At 37.6% G+C, this 10,262-nt stretch overlaps 1 pseudogene; it reads right to left on the bottom strand.

Moving 5' to 3' along the window:
* Positions 1-6,019: 6,019 nt before the first annotated feature.
* On the bottom strand, positions 6,020-8,326 carry LOC125199736 (protein NRT1/ PTR FAMILY 5.5-like; annotated as a pseudogene).
* Positions 8,327-10,262: the final 1,936 nt, after the last annotated feature.

Below are 10,262 nucleotides of genomic sequence, written 5' to 3'. Positions count from 1 at the left end.
AACTTGGCTCTCGTCACCACCTTCGTCAACATATCTGTAGGATTCTCCAAAGTTGGAACCTTTCTGATGACAATTTCCTCTTCTTTGAGAATTTCCCGCACAAAATGATAACGAACATCAATGTGCTTCGTCCTTGCATGGAAGACCTGATTCTTTGCTAAATGAATAACACTCTGGCTGTCAGAATATACTTCAAGTTGTTTCTGACCAACACCCAATTCTTTCAGCAACCCATGAAGCCAAATTGCCTCCTTCACAGCTTCAGTAATGGCCATGTACTCTGCCTCTGTCGTAGACAAAGCTACCGTTGATTGCAAAGTAGACTTCCAACTAACCGGCGCACTCGCTAAAGTGAACAAATAGCCAGTAGTAGATCTTCGCTTATACAAATCACCAGCATAGTCAGAATCACAATATCCAACTGCAAAATGACCAAGTGATTTATCCTGCTCAAACAACAAACCAATATCTACAGTATCTTTGATATACCGCAGAATCCATTTCACAGCTTGCCAATGACCCTTGCCTGGATCATGCATATACCTGCTCACAGTACCAACGGCCTGTGAAATGTCTGGTCTTGTACACACCATTGCATACATCAAGCTTCCAACTGCATTAGCATAGGGAACTTTCGCCATATATTCTCGCTCATCATCCGTATTTGGAGATAATTGAGAGCTAAGTTTCAAATGAGGAGCAAGTGGGGTACTTACAGGTTTGGAATCATCATTTATACCAAAACTCTGTAGTACTTTCGTCAAATACTGCTTCTGCGTCAGCCAAAGCTTGCCTCCATCTCTATCCCTTGTTATCTCCATGACGAGAATCTTCTTAGCTTCCCCCAAATCCTTCATTTCAAACTCTTTACTCAACTGAGCCTTCAATTGGTCCACTTCAAGTTGGCTCTTTGATGCTATTAGCATATCATCAACGTATAAGAGTTGGTAGATGTAGGACCTATCTTGAAGTCTGCGCAAATACACACAGTGGTCGTATTTGCTTCTTGTGTACATCTGATCCTTCATAAATTTGTCAAACCGTTTGTACCACTGTCTTGAAGACTGCTTCAATCCGTACAACGATTTGTTCAACTTACAAACCCAATTTTCTTTACCAGCAACCTTGAATCCCTCCGGTTGGGTCATATAGATTCCTCATTCAAATCACCGTGTAAAAACGCGGTCTTCATATCAAGTTGAGCTAGCTCCAAATTCAACTGCGCTACCAAAGCCAACAAAATTCTAATGGAGGAATGTTTAACAACATGAGAAAATACCTCATTGTAATCAATTCCTTCCTTCTGGGCGTAGCCTTTAGCTACCAATCTTGCTTTGTAGCGAATATCATCTTTGTGAGGAAATCCCTCTTTCTTTGCAAAAACCCATTTGCATCCAATTGCCTTCTTGCCTTTCGGCAACGACATCAGCCTCCACACCTTGTTCTTTTGAAGAGATTTCATCTCTTCTTCCAAAGCACCTTTCCAACCATCGCTTTCTGAACTTTCAACAACTTTCGAAAAGATACTTGGAACATCATCAACAACTGGAAGCGCATAAGCTACCATATCCGCAAAACGAGCAGGTCTCTTATTTTCCCGCCTCGTTCGCTTGACTGCAATTGGCTCTGATTGCTGCGAAGGTTCTTGGGGTGGAACCTCTTCATCATCTGACTCTCCTTCTTCCGCAGGAAAGTCATTTGTGGTGTTCGTAGTTGGGATCACAACTGCATCTTCGAACTCCACCTGCTTGGGTGTATACTCCACATGCTGCGAAGTATCACTACTATTTAGATTTACCTTATTCAACATGGAAGATTCATCAAAGGTAACATCCCTACTTACAATCGTCTTCTTAGACTCTAAACACCATAACCGATATCCTTTAACACCAGCACTGAAACCCATAAACAAAGCCTTCTTTGCACGTGGATCCAATTTTGATTAAGTGACATGATAATATGCAACAGAACCAAAAATACGCAAAGAATCATAATTAGCTGCAGGTTTACCGGACCATACCTCTAAAGGAGTCTTGCTATCAATGGCAGAACATGGCAAACGATTGACAATGTGTTGAGCGTATGTGAGGACCTCAGCCCAAAATTTCCTGTCTAGCCCAGCATTAGACAACATACAACGAACTTTCTCCACTAGTGTTCGATTCATATGCTCTGACACTCCATTCTGCTGTGGTGTATTTCTCACTGTGAAGTGCCAAACTATGCCACACTCCTGGCATACATCTTGCAAAGGATCACTCTTGTATTCTCCACCGTTATCTGATCGGAGAACCTTGATCTTCCTCCCCACCTGATTTTCAACTTGAGCTTTCCATTTTAGAAAAATCCCAAGGACTTCATTTTGCTCTTCATAGTGTACACCCAAACTCTTCTGGAAAAATCATCGCGAAAGTGACAAAATAGTGTCTACCTCCAAGTGACGGAGTCTTGGCAGGTCCCCACACATTAGAGTGCACGTAATCCAGAATTCCCTTTGTATTATGGATTGCAGTGCCAAATTTCACTCTTTGTTGTTTCCCCATAACACAATGCTCGCAAAACTCTAATTTGCAAGTCTTCGTACCTTTCAGCAATCCTTGCTTGGCGAGAATTTGCAATGATCTCTTACCAGCATGTCCCAATCGCAAATGCCACAACTTTGTCGCTTCTGCATCCTTCTTGTTACTCGAAGTTGCAGTTGCAGTTGCTACTATCCCAACAACTGTACTACCTTGGTAGTAATACAAATTGTTCTTTCTCACGCCTTTCAACATCACCAATTCTCCTGAAGTTGCTTTAAGAATTCCATCCCGCATCATCACAACTAGGCCTTTAGATTCTAAGGCCCCCAAAGAGATGAGATTCTTCTTCAACTGTGGCACGTACCGCACATCCTTCAAAATTCTGGTGGATCCATCCTAATTTTGTAGCTTGATTGAGCCTATCCCGACTGTCTTACATGGACTGTCATTTCCCATGTAAACAAGTCCGCCATTTGAGTTCTTCGAAGTCAAAGAACCACTCCCTGATGGGACACATATGATAGGTGCAATCTGAATCCAATATCCACTCGTCTGGATGCGATGTTGTAGGTGAAACGGTCAAAGAACAATCCGACTCCACATCATTTTTGCATTCAGCAACATTTGCATCCTGCGAAACCTTTTCTTTCTTCTTCAACTTTGGGCAGTCTTTCTTCCAATGTCCTTTCTCATAACAGAAAGCACACTCATCTTTGGCAGCTCGTCTTTTTGATTTGGACCTTCCTCTTCTCTCCTTTGATCGGCCTTGTTGACGACCCCTTGCCACTAATGCTTCATCTGTAACTGCTTTGCCTTTCATTTTATCTGTCTTTCGCAATTCATGACTATACAAAGCAGAACATATAGTATCTAAAGACACATTCTCTTTACCATGGAGCAATGTGGTCTCCAGATGTTCAAATTCATCAGGAAGAGACGACAACAACATCAATGCCAGATCCTCATCCTCAAATTTCACATCTAAATTTAGCAGGTCTGCTACTAACTGATTAAACAAAGTAATGTGCTCATTCATAGTGGTACCTGACCGGTATTCAACTCGGAACAACCTTTACTTCATAAGAAGCTTATTCTGACCACTCTTCTTCAGAAATTTTTCCTCCAGTGTCTTCTACAATCTATGTGCAGAGGTCTCATTCTTGACAGCATACTTCTACTCCCTAGACAGACACGACCGAATTGTTCCACAAGCTAACCGATTTATGGTACTCCAATCTTTATCATCTATATCTTCTGGCTTCTTTTCTTCAATGGCAATGTCAAGACCCTGCTGGAAAAGAGAGTCTAGAACCTCTCCCTGCCACATACCAAAATGGCCAGTACCATCAAATATCTCCACCGTCAATTTCATATTTGATAGTGGAAACCTTGACCACGATGACGAAGAACTAGCCTTGACTTCTTGATCATTACCACCATTACAGACTCAAAATAAAGTATTCAATATTACAGACAAAGAGAACCAAGGACGAACCTTGGCTCTGATACCACTTGTTGAGAAAAACCAGGCAAATTTTCTCTCAAATAGTGAAATGAACCGATTCAGTAATTTTAGAGTTAATCCAATGGGGTCTACCTTGATAAAATTATTTCCCCAAATAAATTCTATGGAAAGACTGGTGGGGACACTGTCCTTTCTTAATTACCAGACTCCAAATAGAATTTATCAGTCGGTGTACAAAACACTACTACAAAACCCGCAAATAATATTGAATACAATATCACAGCAGAAAAACAAACCCAGAAATAAATACGGAACAAAATAAATAATAAAGAAAGAACACATCCGAAACTTTGATAACAGAGTTCGGCCAAATTGCCTACGTCTCCGAGCACCCTCTGCAGAGCCTGCTTACATTTAAATGGAGAAGAGATTACAAATTTTGGGATGTTTTACAAAATGGGAGGAGTGCTCCTTTTATAGGCAGCCACTCCCCCAAAGTTCTAATAACCCACCGATGTGGGATATGAAATATTTGACAAAAGTCAAATATTGTTGGATATTAGTGTTGTACATGAGTTGTACATCTGAAGCAGCTACACATTATTATTGACTTGATTAGTAGTATTATAACTGAAGCAGTTGTTGTAAATGAGTTATTTCATTTTCGTCTACAACTTCCTCTGTCCAAGAAAGATGACCCATTATTTGAGCGGCACCAGATTTTATATAACTTTATTTTGTGGATTAAATAAAGAGAATAAAGAAAAAGATGGAATAAAATAAGAGATAAATATATTTTTATATTTAGTAATAGGACATCTTAATTGGAACAAATCAAAATAGAAGGATGGCCGCCATGGCCCGCCCATCTTCCATGGGATGGAAGGAGTATTATATTGATGATCTCTTTACTTTGTTGACAAGTAATCGATTATGTACTATTACTTGTTCTATGAATGAAGTAAGCAAAAGTATTATACTGAAATTGGTAGAACGCGAATAACTGGAAAATGAGATTATTGAAGAATGAAATTGAAAATTGAAATTTAGCCCGTGACAGAAAGAAGAAAAGGTCAAAATTTGATAGGGAATCTGGTATACCTTCAAAAAAATTAGAGATATATCCAAATAAATTACTGTGTTATAAGTTATATCAATGCATATAAATTTAATAACCGCATCACGCAGTACTCAAGACCTTTCGCCTTATACATATATAATCACTTTACCACTAGACCAATTAATAAATACATGTTGGGTGTGAGGCTGTATATAATTGATATTCAACCACAATTAGCTTGAATTCTTTTGAGAGTGACCCAAAAACAACTACGTGTGGACTTGACCCAAAGCGAACAATATCAAATTAATGTACAGTCGATGCTTTCTTCGAGTTGATTACTATAAGCATCGTCGGAAAAATATTCCTTATTCCATATAAAAATAAGAAAACAAATTAGTACTCCCTCCGTCCCAGATAATTCGTCCCAGTTCCTTTTTTACACTCATTTTGCAAAAATAATAATAAATAGTTAAAGTGGAGAAAAAGTAAAGTAAAAGAGAGAATAGTCTTATCTACATTATTGTTTCTCTTATTTTACTTTCTCTCAACTTTACCTATTTATTATTATTTTTGCAAAACGAGTGTTAAAAATGAACTGGGACGAATTATCTGGGACGGAGGGAGTATATCGCATTAAAGGCAAAACACCACTTAAAATGCAGAAAGCAAAACATCCATTATATGAGAACACTCATTTTTACTCACATTAATATTCTTGGTTAGTCATCTTAGATTAGTTTTTATGTAATTAACTGTCCATTATATTCAATATTTACAAGTGAGTATGTTATGAATTGACTAGAATCATACCATTATGTGAGGTGTGAATCGTTATTTCCATAGCGTGCATATAAAATTCAAATTGATGCGTATGCTAGTACGAATTGATTGAACTCATACAAAAACATACTAGGATTCTTAGCAAGCCAGAAATTTCATGTGTGGTAGAATAGAATAGATAGATATTCGTATCAAACAATGGTTAGTGCATTATTATCCAAATCCAAAAGACGAGATAATTTGTAGTGACGTAATATAAACTCGACAACGCTGCCTATCTTTAGACTCTTTATAATGTTCCACATTTTTTCGAAATCTTCGTCTGGTGTACTTCGTCTTTGACGTCTATCCATAAGATAGTGGTTAAAATTTTCATTGTTTGCCCGCCCGTCATCCTTGTTCCCGTAATACACAGCCACGCAGAAGCTCGCTATTAGATTGAGAGCACACAAAGTCGTCAAGACCCAATAGTAGCGATCGAGGCGACTTTGGTTCAACGTAAACTGAAACCAGTTTGTGCCGCCTCCGGCCTCGCTCACTTTTCCGACAACATAAACTAAAAATGATGAGCACAAGAATCCCAAACCAGTAACCCCCTCCACAAAACAATCGTGGTACCTCTTGGTCGATTTAGGAGCCCAAAACTCGAGATGGCAGCATAGCCGTATTCAGAAAATGGTTCCATCATGCCAGCGAAAAAGATCTGGAAAAAGAGCCACGCGGCTGTCATGGGAACCTTGCCATCGTCGGGGAGGTCCAGTAGATTATTCCTTCTAAGCAGGTGAATTCGACGTCTCTCTACGGCAGCAGCCACCGCGCAGCATACCACAGAATACAGGGTAAATTGAAGAGGACCTTGTACAACTCCTTTCCCAAACTGTGAGTTCATACTTCTTAATATCATAACTATTATAAACTTGCCATAGGCACTAATTAGCAGCATCAGCTGAAGAGGAGGCTTCCACTTTCCTATATTGAACTTCATATGACTCGCTTGTTCTATGAAGTACGTGTTACCAGTTGAGTACACGACGCCGCACATGATGAAGCAGCTCAATAAAGGCACGAGACGGATCAGAGCTTTCGCGAATTCAACTTCTGAAACCGAGCAAAGTTTCCATGATCCTATTCTATCACCGGGCATCACTATGGCTGCCTTATGCAGAAACCTGCACATACGTCTGTTATTGGCAAATGAAACAAATACTAGTAACAAGTATTCGTTAAAGAGACAATTGAAATCATAATATAAATCCAAAAACAATAAGATTGACTTAGATAATGTTGTAGTTATACTCACCCGAGAATATATAAGTATGGGATAGTGACTGAAATTCCTCGCCATCTACGCGGTGAAGCCGGGTATCATCATCTCTGGGGAAGGATTGGGTAAACTTGAAAGCAGCGGCTACTATCACTCTGGCAAAATTAGTTATTGGGCTTCTCTCTGCTTTCGGTATGGGTTTCTTGTACGTGTAGGCACCCATCCAGAAAAATATGGTTGCCAAAATCGTGCAACTTGCTGAAAGTCCAAAAAGAACATACCACTTTTTTACGTATGGGAATGCAAAAATCCCAACTATTGGCATACAAAATAGCACTAGTATACATGTTTTCCGCCACCAAGTTAACTGTTTTTGGTCGTTGTTTTGATCTTCTTCGCTATTGTTGGGCTGATCTTCCGCATGGTTAGTGGTATGATCGATATTGTTGGGCAGATGTTGGTCATCGCTAGTCATCTGAATCTGATCGTCGATGAATGGTTCAGTGGAGGCAAAGCGAGCAGCCCTCCCGAGACCTATTAACACCATACCCGTTATAAAGAGAAGTTTTTCTGTATGCCCAACACATCCCTTGTTTTGGCATCCTTCACCTGAAACTGTTTGCCCAAACATTGGCGTTGTTGCCACTGTTATAAGGACCAAACCCTGCACCATATTCCCGCCTCAATCACATTTTATTATAAAGTCAATTTTTAAAGAAAGTGAGCCCCATATATATTCAACTAACTTTTTCAACACACTATTATTTATATTTCTAAAACCCATGCCCAAACCAAATGTGACTATGATTTTTATTGGTAATTGTACACATTGTAAAATCTGTAATATATTAGGCCAAAGTTCTTGGTTTTATGGACCATTTATTATGACCCATTCATGTTATTTACTGAAAATTTAAAAATATAATGACAAATTCAGAAAAATGGGTCGTTCTGGTTTGGTAAAAAACCTCTAGGTGAGTTACAAATTTAATTCGCACATAAATTGATAAAAACCTAAATAGTTGGAAAGTAAAACTAACCGCAGTGCTGAATATGGTGGAAAGTGCAAGAATGGCAAAATTTCCAAGAAGAGTTTCAGCAATGAAGAGAAAGAAAATTGGAAGAATCCTGTAGAGTCCACCCCATATATTCAAAATTGTAGCTGCATTCGTGAAGCTCAGTTTCCAAACACTTGTGAAATAAGTTTGCATGATGAAAAGCACGCCTTCCATCACTGCCTCCGCCCACACCAAACCTTCAAAAACCCCTAATTAATAATCTTAAATTTACACATATGTATATGTATATGTATTAAAAAAAACTTCTAATTAATGTTTTAATTACCAGCGATTCTGAGAACACCCCCCATATTCTGCAAATCTACTTTCTGTAGAAGACGACTACCTTCTACAAAAGAGAATATCAATGTCAATACAATATTGTTCTAGGAGAGCTTTTTGATTTGGAATCTAGGAGATGATTGAGAAGGCAGCTAGACCAACGTTTATTAAATAGCATACTCAAACAAATTTACACAGATTTCTAAATTTTTAATTTATACATTTCACATGTCATATAGCTAGTTCACATATAACTACCAACTATATATATTAGTCTCTCTATCCCCCATATCCCCCATAATTTGTCACCATTTAACCTTGCATGAATTTTAAGAAATGTAATAGAAAGTTGGTTGAAAGAGTTAATGATATGTGGATCTTACTTTTATATATTAGTTTTATAATAAAATGTGAGTGGAAATGAGTTAGTGGAATATGGGGTCCATTACTAAAAATGGTAAAAGTGAAAGGTGACAAATTTTTAGGAATGAACGAAAATGGAAATAAGTGATAAATTTTCAGGAACGGATGAAATACTATTACACTCATATCATAATATGATAGCCACCGGATTGTTTTAATTTATTTACAACAAACAAGATTATTTATCAAGATTATTCCAATTCCTGATATAATTGTTGATGTGGAAATTATTAGTCTTACCCAACTACGTTACGCTACGTCGTCGATCTATGTAGATTGTTTTGTCTGTTTTTCCACTGCATTAGTCAACTTGATAGAAATATTATACGACTAACAATAATGGAGCAAACATGTGGACTTTTGGAATGTGAATATCATATAAGTACAGTAATATAGTTGACTAAGACTTTGCTTTGACAAAGTCATCAAGTATATTAATAATCGGATTGGAAAATTTAGTAATATGTGGATTTTAGGCTGAACCGACATCCATAATTAATTACCACAATAAATTACTCCTATTTGGTACTCCCTCCGCCCCCGATTATGAGTCACACTTTAACTGAACACGGGTTTTAAGAAATGTAAAGAAAAGTTTGTTGAAAAAGTTAGTGGAATGTGAGACCCATTTTTTATATTGATTTTATAATAAAATGTGAGTGAATTGAGTTAGTAGAATGTGTGACCTACTTAATATTTATGGTAAAAGTGAAGTGTGACTCTTAATTGGGGACAGACCGAAATGGAAAAAGTGTGACTCTTAATCGGGACAGAGGTAATATAAATTTGAGAATATTATTTGACTATAAATTTGAGAGTAGTTTTATATACATAACATGAATGAATATACTAGTAGTACTAACTACTAAAAAAAATTGCATATTCCCACACCTAGTTTATCACACTTTTTAAAAGGTGCCATTATATAATATAGTCAATCATTACACTCATCTTTTATTACGTTTTTATCTAATGTCGCACTTCAAAATGAATGTAAGAACGAGATGCATTTCCTTACACTTATTGAAGTGTGTTAAAATTTTAGTTTTATCAATAGAAAGAAAATATAAAAACTAAATTAATAGAAAATGTAAAACGGCTTAAAGCTTTTACCACACACCACAACTATTTGATTATTTCACTTCCCCTCATCCCTAATTCACTGTCTCCCTCTCCTCAGTTTCAAATCCCCCAAAACCAACCCTCTTTCAAATTCCCCAAAATTCACGTTCCGCACTTCCCTATTTTAAAAAGAGGGAACATCTTTTTTGGTCCACGAACTTTGTCAAAATATTATCTTAGGTCTGTGAATTTTGAAAATATCATTTGAGATCCGTCAACTATGGATTAATGTCAATCTAAGTACTTTTTTACTATTTCCAAGTTTTTTTTGGACGAAAATACC

Source organism: Salvia hispanica, chromosome 2 (genome assembly GCF_029641045.1).
Source record: "Salvia hispanica isolate PSC_SH4W2 chromosome 2, Shi_PSC_v1, whole genome shotgun sequence".
NCBI classification, from domain to species: domain Eukaryota; kingdom Viridiplantae; phylum Streptophyta; class Magnoliopsida; order Lamiales; family Lamiaceae; genus Salvia; species Salvia hispanica.
This window is presented reverse-complemented; position numbering and strand designations above follow the sequence as displayed.